The sequence below is a fragment of the Anabrus simplex genome, chromosome 10 (genome assembly GCF_040414725.1).
Source record: "Anabrus simplex isolate iqAnaSimp1 chromosome 10, ASM4041472v1, whole genome shotgun sequence".
NCBI lineage: Eukaryota > Metazoa > Arthropoda > Insecta > Orthoptera > Tettigoniidae > Anabrus > Anabrus simplex.
Window position 1 is genome coordinate 6,215,618 of NC_090274.1, and position 15,139 is coordinate 6,230,756.

The window sequence follows — 15,139 nt, forward strand, 5'->3', positions numbered from 1 at the left end:
CTCAGGCCTTCTGAGCCCAACTCGGCAGGTTCGATCCTGGCTCAGTACGTCAGCCTCGTCTCGGTAGATTTACTGGCATGTAAAAAATCCTACAGAACAAAATTCTGGCACCTCGGCGTCTCCGAAAACCGGAAAAGGAGTTAGTGGGACGAAAAAACAATTTTATTACTGTTATTAATTTTCTGAATTAGCATAACGCTGTAGGAAAATGTTGAAAGAAGAAAAACCGACTCCGGTTTATATAACATGTTTTTTTTTTTTTTTTTTTTTTCAAACGACTGCTAGTATGAGTTCCTTAACTACTCATTATCTCCGTTGACTCCGTAGTGCTTCCTTTCAAAACCATACTAACAAGTGCCGGGTGTGTCAGAATTTGTCTTGCCTCTGACTCTTCTGCTCGTATTCGCTAAATCTTCCTCTTGCTGCATTATAGGCCTACTTCATATCTCAGTTCGGGACTTGATGTATGAATTGCACGTGCGTCCTTCTGTTTAACACCACATTTCGAAAACCTGCAGTGTTACACGCTCCACGCAAACCTCTTCAGAAACATATCTGTGCTTTTTTCATGTAGCGTGGGTGTAATGTTGTAATTTCCTGAGAAAATGTTATATTTGTGTGCGTAAGTCATCAGTTCGGATGCTGGTTGGATCCTCAAATAGCAACACCGAAGGTTATCCAAAATACGTATAAGGAGACTGTATTGGGCCAACCACGAACCTACTACTCTGGCGTAGCAGGGGGAGAGGTGGCGCGTCCCAGGTGGTGGATAGGCGGGTCCTAACCGGCTTGCCGACGGACTGGAGGGAATTAAAATACCTCTAGCGGACCAAACACACAACCCCCTGTGGGTGGGGGACGCAGATGAAGAATACACCCACGGTATCCTCTGCCTGTCGTAAGAGGCGACTAAAAGGGGCGACCAAGGGATGGTCAAATTAGAAGCATGATTTTACTTGTATTAGTACCACCACGCAGGGAACACCATGGGTCGTCTTTTATTTGCGCGTAGTACTCAATAGGTTTGTGATTACTGATTAGTAGCGGCAGTGTGTGCTCAGGATGCATTTTACAGTACTTGTGATTCGTACCACTATATGAGCGACACCATTGTTTTGCCTTGTCTGTGATCAGTACTCACTATGTGAGGAACACCACGGGATAGTGCGAGTCCCTGTGGTTAGTCCACTTATATGAAGAACGCCATAGGTTTGCGTTGCCTGTAAATACCGACACAATGTGCGAAACACCATAGGTCTGTGTTACATGTGCGAATTTCATTACCTGTGCATAGTACCATAATGTTTGGAATACCGCGAGTCCACGCTATTTATGATTAGTACCGCAGCATGACAAATAACATGGTTCTACTTTCCTAGCGGTAAGTATCATTATGAGGGGCCGATGACCTGAATTTTGGACCCGTTTAGACTACAAGCATCGATTCAGTCTTGTGCTTTATAAACCCTTGGTCAGTAATACTATTGTTTAACGCTAGTTTCTGGGAATGTGGATCGGATCCACTGATTGTTTTAACTTCATATCCATCTATTCATTCTTCGTCCTCACGTCTTGAATTCTGGTCAGTGGAGGATTATGGATTTTTGATTACAGTTACATTTCGTACCATTACGGGCCGATGACCTAGATGTTTGGCCCCTTTAAACAAGCATCATCATCGTACTGGACAAAACAAAGAGTAAGGTCGTCTGCTATTGGTTTCCTCACCGAGTCAGCATGTATGACACCTTTCGCAGCATCCAAACGCACTAGCGGTGCAGTATAGTCCTGACGCTAACGCATACCCATGCGGTATCTTCTGATCTCAAAACTTGGCCCACCCTGGTAATAATGAGGGTTGTTAGTCGGCTTCTTTTCTCTGGACACAAGGGGCGCGTGTCGTTTAAAAGGCAAGTGAGCGCTGCGAGAGCAAGGCTGTCATATTTTGTGTCGATTATTTAAACATGTTAACATTTAATTTATTCTAAAGTCATAACATAAATATAAAAACCAGATCATGAACCACAGCACAAACCAATATCGCAGAATAATTTGTTTCGTGCTTAACCCGTGCGGTGGTCGCAGATGTTAGAAGAAAGAAAGAAAGAAAGAAAGAAAGAAAGAAAGAAAGAAAGGAAGAAAGGAAGAAAGGAAGAAAGAAAGAAACAGGAAAAAGGAATTGGTAAATAAACTCGACAAAGACTAAACTTAAATTGATACTAAAGTAGGCCTATTAAAATATTAATTTTATGCTGCTAATATCAGTGTCACTGCAGTCGCTTAAGTGCGGCCAGTATCTAGTATTCGGGAGATAGTGTGTTCGAACCCCACTGTCGGCAGCCCTGAAGATGGTTTTCCGTGGTTTCCTATTTTCACACCAGACAGATGCTGGGGCTGTACCTTAATTAATGCCACGGCCGCTTCCTTCCCACTCCTAGCCCTTCCCTGTCCCATCGTCGGTGCGACGTAATGTATGTATGTTGGGTATTCAGCAAAAAATATCAGTGTCTCGCTTTTAGTAAAAATAAGGAAAAGTAGAACAATTTTTTACAATTTGCTGTACGTCGCACCGACACAGACAGGTGTTATGGCGACGATGGGCTAGGAAAGTCCTAGGAGTGGAAAGGTAGTGCCCGTGGCCTTAATTAAGGTACTTCCCCAGGATTTGCCTGGTGCGAAAATGGGAAACCACGGAGAACCATCTTCAGAGCTGCCGACAGTGGGGTTTGAACCCATTATCTCCCGGATGCAAGCTCACAGCTGCGCGCCCCTAACCGCATGGCCAACTCGCCCGGCAAAGGAAAAGTAAAATTACGAACTAGGAACTGGGATGATAATAATAATAATAATAATAATAATAATAATAATAATAATAATAATAATAATAATAATAAATATCGGAGTATGTAGTTCGTACATAGAATAGCCAGTAAACTTAGCTACTTTTAAAACAAATGCAGTATTTACCTTACCTCTATTCGTCGTCCTCTTCATTGTCTGCTAGGTGAATTACAAATCTATCTTGGTTGCTATCTGTGTCCACGAACGTACTACGCTGGCGTAGCAGGGGGAGAGGTGATACTCCCAGGTGGCGGATAGGGGGGGGGGGTCCTAACCAGCTTGCCGGCGGACTTGAGGGAAATAAAATACCTCTCGCGGACCAAACACACTACCCCCTGTGGGTGGGGACGTAGACGAATAATTCACCCACGGTATCCCCTGCCTGTCGTGAGGGGCGACCAAGGGGGTGATTGAATTAGAACCATGAAACTACTTTTGATTCGTACCTTGCCTGTACTCTCGAGTAGTACCACTATATTAGGTACGAAATAGGTTTGTGAGTAGTAGCAGTATAGAGCCTGGCCTGGGGGTTTTCCAGTACCCGTGCGTCGTACCCATGTGAGCAACACCGCGGGTCTGGGCGTTGCCTGTGAGTTGTACCACGATATGAGCGACACCGTGGGTCTGCGTTGCTTGTGATTAGTACCCACTATGTGAAGAACACCACGGGAATACCGACATCCGTGACTAGTACACCTAAGTGAGGAACCTCATCGGTTTACGTTGGCTATGATTGGCGTCATTGTGTGAGAAACACTATAGGTCTGCGTTACCTGTACGAAGTACAATACTTGTGAGTAGTACCATAATGTGTGGAACACCGTGAGTCTTCGCTACTTTGGATTAGTACTCCAACATGACAAATACCATGGTTCTACTTTACTCGCGACATGTACAATTCTGTGGGGCCTTAGTCGTGGATTTTGCACCCCTTTAGACATCAAGCATCATTGTGCTTTATAAATGGTTCCTTGGTCAGTAATACTATTATTTACGACTTTTTTTTGCGTCTGGTCCACTGTTTTTTTGTTTTTTGTTTTGTTTTTGTAGGGTTCACGTCCATCCATTCATTCTTCATGACATTTATTTTATTTTGGTCAGTGGATGAATTTGAACTTTTTGTTATTTCATTTCGTACCATTAGGGGCCAATGACCTCGATGTTAGGCCCGTTTAAACAACAATCATCATCATCATCATCGCTATCTGTGTCGTGTTTCATGTTCTTCTCTTCTGTCTTAATGGTGCTTCGAACACAAGCAGACCACCTCTCAGGACCGATCGTTCCAGCTCCTTCACGCAGAAGTTGACACACACTAGCACTCAAAGTTGGTGTACCGGTAACATTATTTTTCCTAACATACGCCTTCAGCTGAGACCAGATAATTTCTATGGGGTTTAAAACACAGTGATATGGAGGGAGTCGCAAAACTTTGTGTTCACTTGAGGCTGCGATCTCCTCTACGGCGTACCTTTTACTGATATTGGCTGATTTGATAATGTCCTTAATATTAGTGTTCATAGTAGGAAACCTAATCAGCTGCCGCGAATGATAGCTTGCGTTGTCCATCCCGATTACACATTTTCGGTCACGTGGTAGGTTCTGTAGAAGATGAGACCTAAACTAGTTTTCGAAAACTTGAGCTGGCATTTCGTCATGGCTATCAGCTTTGCAGTCTCCAATGTTTTTAGCCGTCAAATAAAGGCAATTCTCAACCCACCCCTCACTCCCTCCAGCATGGAATACCTTAATACGCTTGCCTCGCGATGTTGGTGCTTTCAATATGCAATGGCAAGTTTCTCAATGCCATGCGTATCGTACCAAGTTTCATCTAGATAGACAACGCAACTTCCGGAGACGGTCTTTGAATTTATATCGCCAAGCTACTATTCTAGCAGATTTCATTACAATCGGATTTACCGAGCTCGATAGCTGCAGTCGCTTAAGTGCGGCCAGTATCCAGTATTCGGGAGATAGTAGGTTCGAACCCCACTGTCGGCAGCCCTGAAAATGGTTTTCCGTGGTTTCCCATTTTCACACCAGGCAAATGCTGGGGCTGTACCTTAATTAAGGCCACGGCCGCTTCCTTCCCACTCCTAGCTCCTTCCTGTCCCATCGTCGCCGTAAGACCTATCTGTGTCGGTGCGACGTAAAGCAACTAGAAAAAAAAAACAATCGGATTTTCCCTTAGAATACGGAAACAATGCCCAAGTTTTATCAACAGCTGTCGTAGAGTAGCCACAGACATTTTTCGAATGTTTTAACAGTTCCTGTACGGTTGGTGACTTACCTTTATAATGTATATACCTCGCTTCTCACCAAGTCACAGCAAAAATCATCAATTTTATTGAAGATAACCCTATTATTACCACACTTCTTCGGAGTTGTAGGCCCCCCTCTTTACTATTTTACTTATAGTTTTCCTGTTAAGTTTCAACATTTTAGATCTCTCCGAAATATAACCCTTGCGTACGTTCTTCATAACGTATTCATAATGAGTTACATACCAGCCGTTAACTTAGCTTACTTAAAGTTTTAATCGCCTTTCTTTTCTCCGCGGAACGACTACTACCCGGCTGAGTATCACTGCTAGTGGTGCTGGGTTGAGAATCGTTTGCGTGCACTGGCAGATTTAATTCAGGATTTTCTGATGCGATAATTTCCAGGTGTGATTCCCACGGCCTCCACATTACTGCATGAAGAGAAGTGAAAAGCAACGCACTTCACAAATATTAATTAACGAAGCAAAGAAATAATCCAAAACTTTCAAACAGCGAACAAAGCAAGTGTGAATTGTCTGAGCTGAAAAAAGAGACTGACGTCTATTTAACAAGAGGCGCATTGGCAACAGAGCTGTAAGGATTTCCGAAGGGGAATGCGAACTTCCGTTTTAAAGCCCACTGCCGTCATAAATCAACCCCTGCTAGGTCAGTGAGTGGCCAGGGAGATCAAAAGTTTGCCGAACTGTTTGAATGCCGCTGGGTACGCGTTGCCCAAGTGCCACCTTCTTCGAGCTGGGACTTAGTTGGTGATGTGGTATAGGAAGAGCCCGAAATAAACTCCCGAATTATACAGACACTGTAGCTACAGGTGAGATTGTTCAGCGTGCAGTGGAACGGCGACCACAGCTTGGTACCATCTGGCAAAGGAGAATTACAGCTTCGATTTAGGAACGCGGAAACAAGTATTTAAATCACTCAAATAGTTTCTTAAGGCAGGGTGAACAACCCTTACATCGCGGAGCGACGGGGTTGTCTAACCGCAGAGGTGGAAATAAGACATTTCTTTCTTACTTTTGTTTACCACAAGAAATGTTTTTGTACAGACGCGCACGAATTTGAGAGCCACATTGCTCATGAAATGTGTCTTCTTTACCACAGATTTTCGACAAAGTAAAATAAGCACGATGTTGTGTCGGTTATCAGACCCTATAGTTGTTTCAGTTACCCGGGACTTTCGCCAGTTGCAGCAGCCAACCTGGATGATGGCCAGCTGTTATCAGTAAAGCTTCTGGTGATGAAAACAAGCTGTCTCACTGTTCGATCTACCTGATGCCAGCTGCACGGCTCGTCTCTCGATCAAATTCCAGGCCAGCAGTACACTGCCCTTCAAGATTTTTTTTTGCTAGGGGCTTTACGTCGCACCGACACAGATAGGTCTTATGGCGACGATGGGATAGGTTAAGATTATTATTATTATTATTATTATTATTATTATTATTATTATTATTATTATTATTATTATTATTATTATTATTATTATTATTATTATTATTATTATTATACGTGAATGGTCCCTTTCGGAATATGATTTTTCGCTCTTCTTTTAGGATATTTTCCAGTTCACCCTTTCTATGAAGCGTTAGAGTTTCCCCTGCATATAAAGCCTCAGGTTTGATTACAGTATTGTAATGTTTAATCTTAACGTGGAGAGACATACATTTTTTGTTGTAGATTTCTCTTGTTCTCCCATAAGCTCTTCTGAGTTTTTGGACACGGTTGTTTTGGGCTATTTTCTCTTGTCCAGTTGGTTTGAGAATTTCGCCCAGGTATTTGAAGTGAGGGACTGTTGTTTTTTCCGTATTTTGTATTGAGACTATGGATGTCTAGTTTTGCACAGACAAATTCAGTTTTCTGGAAGGAGATATGAAGTCCGACCTTTCTGGCACATTCTTGGAGAATTTCAACTTGCTTTATTGCTGTGACTTCATCGCCGGACAAAAGGGCCAAGTCATCCGCGAAGGCTAAGCATGGAATTTCAAGCCTTTTTTTTTTTTCGTGTCCCGATGTGTACTGGGTTCCAGCTATTTTGTGCTTTCAGTTCTTTTTCCCATTCCCTCATCACCTTATCTAGGACGAGGTTGAAGAGGAGGGGTGACAGTCCATCTCCTTGCCGGACACCAGTTTTTATCAGGAATTCTTCTGAGATTTCTCCCATGAATTTCACTCTTGACTTCGTGTCAGTGAGGGTCTGTTTGGTCAAGTTTAGTGTTTTGGAGTCGAGTCCCTGTTCTTTCAGGATGTTGAACGGAGATTGACAATCTATTGAATAATAATGATTGGAAGGTTTCTGAGGGCCCTGAATTTTAGAGCGGTTTTGAGGTTGAAGATCTGTTCAGTGCATGATTTGTGAGGGCGGAACCCAGCTTGATATTCACCAATCTTATGCTCTAGTTGTTCTTGTATTCTTTTCAACAGGCATCCAGAGACAATTTTGTAGCTGACTTCAAGGAGGGAGATTTCCCTATAGTTGTTCACATCAATTTTGTATCCTTTTTCGTGAAGTGGGTGAATCAAGGCACATTTCCAGTCTTCTGGAAGTTTTTCGTTTTTCCAGATTTTCTGTATGATTTCTGTAAGTTCTTTGAGTGAATTTGGACCAAGATTATTAAGGAATTCTGCAACAATCCCGTCTCTTCCTGTGGTTCTGTTGTTCTTTAGTCGTTTAATGTGGCTCTGAATTTCTTCCTGGTTTGGTGGAGGTGATTCTGGGTGAGTGAAACTGGATGCTTCTTCAAGAAATCATTCAGTGGGTTCGGGGCAGTTAAGAAGTTCTGAGAAGTACTGTGCAAGTTCTTGGCAGTTTTCTTTATTAGTAAGCGCCAATTTTCCGTCTTGTTTCCTGAAACATAAGTTCTGTGGAATGAATCCTCGGATTTTTTCTGTGAATGTTTTGTAGAAATCCCTTGTGTTGTGGTTTCTAAAGTTTTCTTCAACTGACTCCAGTTGTTCTTTCAGGTGCTTTCTTTTCTCTTGCCTGATGGTTTTGGATACTTGTTTTCTGGTCTCATAAAATTCTCGTTGAGTTTTCTGGGATTTTCTACTGTTGTATTTCTGAAACGCAGATTTTCTTATCTCTAGGGCTTGGTTGCATGTTGAGTTCCACCAGGGGTGTTTTGTATTCCTTTTTAAGGGTACCATTTCTCGTGCCTTCTGTATGATTTTGGTGTGGAATTCTTCCCATGTTTTCGCTGGCTGATTTTCCCATGCTTCTTTTAGATCCGTAACAGGAATCCGTTTTATGTCAAATTTCTGTTGCTGGGTTTTCTTGGGGTGGTATTTTCTTGGAGTAAATTTTACTTTAACTCTTGTGAGATAGTGATCAGAGTCGATGTTTGCTCCTCTTCTCACTTGTACATCATGTACCTCTTTCTGTAGCTGATACGAGATAGCTACATGATCAATCTGAAATTCACCAATGGATTCAGTGGGGGACCTCGACGTTTTTGTTTCTTGGGATGCTTCCTGAGGGATGTGGACATGATTTTGTTGCACTGTTGACATAGTTCAATGAGTCTTGAACCGTTTTTGTTGGTAAATTTGTGCGCCGGGTAGAGTCCGACAGTTTTCGTGTGTTCCTTTTCTCGGCCGATTTGTGCATTGAAATCGCCTAAGAGGATTTTAACGCCATCCTTTGGAATTGTTGACATTACTTTTTCAAGTTTGTTCCAAAATTTGTCCACGTTTTGGGGATTCTTCTTGTTTATTTTTGTAGGGGCGTGTGCATTTATTAATGTATATTTGTTATTGTTACACTGAATCCTCATGGTCATTAGGCGATTGCTGATGGAAATAACTTCCTGGATTGAGTTCAATATACTTTTATGTACTGCGAAGCTCATACCAAATAAAGGGGTCCTATTTAGAATCTTTTGGTCTGTTTTACTTTTGAATATACGGTCATTTCCGTAATCCAAGGTGGCCTCATCAGTAAATCGAGTTTCCTGCAGGGCAAGGATAAGAATTTTTTGACCGGGCGAGTTGGCCGTGCGTGTAGAGGCGCGCGGCTGTGAGCTTGCATCCAGGAGATAGTAGGTTCGAATCCCACTATCGGCAGCCCTGAAAATGGTTTTCCGTGGTTTCCCGTTTTCACACCAGGCAAATGCTGGGGCTGTACCTTAATTAAGGCCACGGCCGCTTCCTTCCAACTCCTAGGTCTTTCCTATCCCATCGTCGCCATAAGACCTATCTGTGTCGGTGCGACGTAAAGCCCCTAGCAAAAAAAAAAAAAAAAAAAAAAAAAGAGAATTTTTTGCCGATCAAGTTCTGTGACTAAATTTAGTAATTTTCCTGGTCGTATCAAAGTGTTGATATTGAATGTACCTATGTAAGTGGGAGGTTTTGTGGGATAGTTTACCAGAGAGCTCCGACTCTCTCCCATGTTTTCGTTGTTGTCCAGGCTCCCCAGAATCCGAAAGCCTGGTTGCCGTCTCAATGCGACGGGTGGATTGGATACCACCTGGGGTAATGTTGTTACTACGCTCACGAATCACGTTTGGCTTGCAATAGGAGATCCTGCAGTGCTGGGTGCTTAGAACCAGGGATTGTTAGTTCCTGGAGCTTGGTATTGCCGCCGCACCTGCAAGGTGTCAGACGCGGACCAGGAAGCCGGTGGATACCACTCAGACGCACCTGGATTTTAAACAGGCTTTTTATTACTATCCCAAAAGGCAAGGGTGCCTCCTCCGCCAGACACTCGTAATCCTGAGCTGGGACCCTTACCAGATGATCACACACCAGGTCAGTATGCTCTAGGACTCACATAGGCAGGGGCACCACTCCCTGGGCAGGGCTGCCTCCGAAGAGGGTCCCTACCTGCTACCTTTATTATTATTATTATTATTATTATTATTATTATTATTATTATTATTATCGTCTCCACCCACGTTCACGTCCACGTTTTATAATCGGTTGTATCAGGCTGTATTTGCCATTTTTTAAAACAGGGTGCCTCTTACGTTTTATGAGGGTTAGGACGTAGCGTGACTTGCCGACACGGCGGAGTACCTTGATCTTGAACATTCTACGATGCATCTACATTTCATAAGCTTGCCTTCGTCGCCGGTAACACACTCAGAAACTCACTTCTTCCAGTGCCGATTCTGGTTTTGATTTGTACGTGTAGATCCCATTCTTGTACTTCGGGTGTGACACTCTTTCAATGCTGTTTCCGTCCAGAGTGTTAATGCTGATGATTTTTTGTTTCCCGGTTACCATGAATTTGGTTTTTTGTATGCGTATTTTAAGGCTGAACTCCCTGTGTATGTCGTCGATGTTGTTAAAATAACTGGAGTCTTCTAAATGTTCAGTAAGTGTCTACATAGCGGATGGTGTTCATTCGCTTCCCGGTGAACTTGATTCCTTTATCATTAATGACATTTCGAAGACTGGCTTTAGTACGTTTCCAAGGATTGTCTCAACACTTTTGTACCATGATTTCCTTCAATAACGTGCTTTCCAATTTTGATGTGAGCTGTTTGGTTCCAGTACAGCTTCTTGATGACGGTCACATCGTCACTGTCAAGCTCCAGTGTGATTCAGAGTTGTTGATGGCCCTAGACTGATTTTCTGTTGTAAACTAATGTTTTACTCTCTCTCTCTCTCTCTCTCTCTCTCCACAATTGATAAGACGGTGGTTGAGTTTGATACAGCTAAATTTTAGTCTGCGCATGGACACAGACAAAAGCAGATAAATAACAATATAAAAGAGGGAGAAGGAAAGAAAAGGTGAACATGTGGCGTTTGCGCGCTTCGAACCCGGCACGCCTGCGCTGACCAACTAGTGATAGGTACCGCAGCAAATTACCGTCAGTTATGCATGCTGTTACATTTAAAGGGCAATTTTCTTGTTAATAAGGGCCAGTGGGACAAACCCTCAAAGTTACCGCTGACAGTGATCACTGTCGGGAATGTTGTGCGATTACTTAGCAAATTCCTGCCCATTCTTTGAAGAAATCAATGAAATGGATACAGAGTTCAGGTAGTCGCCATCCTTGTTACCGAACAAAGAGTTAGGGAAGCTTCCCAGCGTCTGCATTTGGATGAGTCGTACTGAAAAGCACTGTCTCGCACCCCAACTCGTTGCTCCCTAGACATTCGATCGTGATATATTTGAGGAGATGCCGTTGTTCTTTCAACTTTTCCTCCAAGGGGTCTTCTTTGTTAGTAGTTGTTGGCCAGGTGGCTTGATGTCTACAAAGTCCTCTTTTCCTTCAGATAAAGAAGACCTTTGCTGGCGGGACCTAGTGTTTACAGTGCACTAAGTCTGCTGGTATAGGCTAGAGCAATTTTGTTACTTTCATTGATCTGTCTCTGTCTTATCATTGGCTTTGACAATATGAAAGTGACTGAGGTATAAGCGATGCTAGTAATGCCATTCCTTATGCAGCCAGTCCCTGCTATGAATGGTGTGAAACTGTTGCTCATAGGGTCGGTTGGTGCATGCATTTCAGTGGGCTTGGTAGACTGATATGTAATAGCAACTTCTGGCTCGGCGAGGAAAGCAACGGGAAACTACCTTACTCATTTCCCTAGTACGCCTCTTCAGTGATGCCTATACCATTATATGACAGCTCATGGCGGAACTGTTGAGGATTCAACCAGCCTTCGGGCTGATGACTAAACATACACAATGAAAACAGATTCATGCCTTTCAGTCTTCAGTCTGTAAGCTCCTGTGAATTACGCAACTACCTCTGTGGCTTCGTTAAATTCCACAACTTTTGTCATTAAATAATTAAAAACTTAGACCATTTTCGCTTTGTCTCTCGCTACTTCTTGAACTGTTATTATCCTAGGTAACTTTTTTTAAAATTGTTGTATATTCCTTGTATTATGACATCGTTATAGGAGACAATAACTTGTTTTAAATACCTCCATATTTTCTGACGGTCATCGTTTATGATAACTTTCTTTTTCGTGATGCCCATCGTGTCACCAAGTACTTATCCATGTTTTCCATTCTGATGTTTTGACGCTTATACGATAAAATTCTCTTGTACGCCGAGAAGAACGTTCAACATCGCAGAAAGTCAGTTTACTATAGTCTGAAAATTAAACGAGCTGATTACACTTTTTCATTTTTTAAATAACCATCTAAATAGGTATGAGAACAAAAATATTACATTCTTCACATAGGCCTAATATGTAAAAACATGTAATATTACTAAGAATATGTAAAATGGAAAACAGGGAGAACCACGATTCGCCGATATTTTCAGTTGTCTACAGGAAAAGTATTGGAATGTGTAATTACATAAGATCCGGATCCTATTTATTACAAATTGATTAAAGATGACTTAATGAATCTAAGTCAAATATCATTAGATTTATTTTTAAAGCATGTTGATTTCTTGTACGTACTTACTAACGTTATTTTATGAATGTAATTAAATTTCATGGAAATGGCAGTGGATTCTAATTTCATGACGTTTCGCTTAAGATACTTTAGGGCTGACGAGTTGATATTTTTATATCTGCTGGGCAGAGTGCAGAATATGTAACATACCTGAGTACGATGTGTTTAATCCTAACATGTTTATAAAGTCACTGAAGAAAAGTTAAGATACATTTTTGTGCGGATTAATCAGAAAATAATAAGTTATGTTACTGCTTTGCTGCCCCCTTCATTACATATTATAAACGAATGGTCCAGGGCACTGCTTTGTTTGCACGCACAGGGATGTTCTTTCGTCACTGGCACTACACACACGAAATGATACATTAATGAAGACTTAAAAATTACTTTATGTCGTAAAAATAGCACAGGTTATTCCCTGGACCATTTATGGGATACTTTAAAATCTGAAAAGAATCTGGAATTATAATTCAATCCTAAACTTTCCCGAGTTACATGACGATACATATTCTCCATTGATTCAAGTTATATTACTGATTACGTTGTCGTGACGTCGTTCTGTGTGAAGACTAATACAGTAAAACGTAATGCGAATTGTCAAATAACTTAGTATTTTGTGAACAATCCACATAAATATTTTTTGAACTTTCCTTCATAATGACTCGATGAAATTTTAAGACCAACTACATGATACGCATGTCAGTTACATGTTGTGTGTTCTACCCTATCTGATGATTGCCAATGCAATTGTCATTTAAAGGAAAAGGAATGGTGAATCATTGAATCCATTCGTATTAAGCCAGGAAGTCTATAACTTGCCGACTTCCGGCCTTCGAGTTTAACCGGTGAAACTGCTCCTTTTAGTGTTTCCACCTTGAAAAATGTCATCTATTACATGGGAGTGTTTCAGTATGTCGAAACCAACGCAGGAATAACAACACTAGAACATACCCGAAAAAGAACATAGATTATGCAAGAGAATGCCAATTAATTTTTAAAACACAGAAACATGAGATAATATGCAAAGGTCTTTTCGTCAAAGTTCACTCGGTTTTTTTTTTTTTTTTTTCCCCGTTACTGTTTTGTATTCGAAGAAATATAACTTATGATTGAATAAACATTTTTTTGAGTTGTACATAGTTCGTTGTCTTCTATTATATCCATTTGCAAAAGTAAATGTGCTCATGGGCCCGGATAGCTCAGTCGGTAGAGCATTAGGCTTTTAACCTAAGGGTCCAGGGTTCGAGTCCCTGTTCGGGCGCTACATTTTTTAACTTTTATTTATCACTTATTATTTTCTTACACTTACTTACCAGTATGCTTTTGGTTATAAAATGTCATTTTAACCAAAATGTCATGTTATAAAGTGATAGTGATACGTACATGGCTGGTCGAAACTAGATTACATAACATAACTTCAAAACTACATTTGGTTCGAACTTCTCAGGTTTGTGTTGTGCTAGGGCTTCTACCAGCGAATTGTTGCTATTTTCAATGGCTAGAATGTTATAGTTTCAAATGAAAAATGTAGGCTCGTCTACGAAAATAATGTAACAGCAGTCAGAGTTTGATTTAGTTATTAATATCGCCGTTAGGTAACGCGAGTGACTGCGAACTTGGATATGGCGGGGGCAAGCGATCGATAGTGTTTCAGCAAGATTCCGCCAGAGCACAAACAGACTACGACGCGCTCTTTTAACAAGAGTAATAGTGGGACGTAGTTCCAAGATTGACCCATAGGGTAGAAATGTATAACAGTCGATCTCAGATGGCGCTAGGTGTGCGAGCTATTCTTGGAGCTTTTGCTTTCATTCGCCAGATAGTGTTCTGTGTAACGCCGTGGCCGTATTGCAGGTGTCACGACGGGAATACTGCAAGCTGACAAACAAATTGTCATCAGAATTGTGGTATCTTGTTCTTGGGAATTACAGATCCTTTTCTGTTTCTTTCTTTTTTTTTCCGAGTACCCTCCTTTGGGTATGCGGGAACTTGCAGGGCATGTTTGGTATGGCGAAATAAATCGCTACCTTTGTGGCTGCTCCCAGTTTCCATCGGCTATAATGTCATCTGCTAATGTTTGTATTACATACCCAACTTCTGTCATGGGATGGCAGGAATCCATTTGTTTTCTTACCTCTTCTTCAGGGAACGAAAATGTGGACACTGTTCTATTCAGTTTCAAACTGCTATCATAATTCGACTTGCAGCCCGGCACTTAATATTTCCTATGTATTTGAAACTGTTTAAATAAATGTTAGTTGAAAAATTAGTTTACAGAAATACATTTTTAGTCATAGGCATACGTACCGCATTACACGGGAAATGTTATTCTTAAGCAGGTCATATTAAGACACGAAGGATTCTACGGATGCTGCAATAATACGTAAAACTTTATTTTAGGTTCTATCTATCAAATTCAATTACACAGTATGTTTGTTTCCACAAATGAAAATAAAGCTGCTGATTGAATGGCAGGATACATCCCCCGGATGGAACAGTTGAATATTACACCCCTGGTATCTAAACCGAACACTTTACCTCTTCTCTCCTCTCAGCCCCCTCCCCACACCTGCAGTACACCCGTTAGTTAATATGTAACAGACAATTGGTAAGAGTATGCTCGCGTGTGCATTTTCTTTCCGTGCTGCGTGAAGCATCACCC

General features: G+C 41.6%; 1 protein-coding gene and 1 non-coding gene across 2 annotated transcripts in view; both read left to right on the forward strand.

Moving 5' to 3' along the window:
* LOC136882238 (protein bunched, class 2/F/G isoform) overlaps positions 1-15,139 on the forward strand; it is a 460,797-nt gene that overhangs the window by 322,917 nt on the left and 122,741 nt on the right. The gene's annotated exons all lie outside the window — the stretch shown is intronic.
* Positions 13,666-13,738, forward strand: TRNAK-UUU (transfer RNA lysine (anticodon UUU)). The gene has a single exon. It is a non-coding gene; the product is annotated as a tRNA-Lys (tRNA).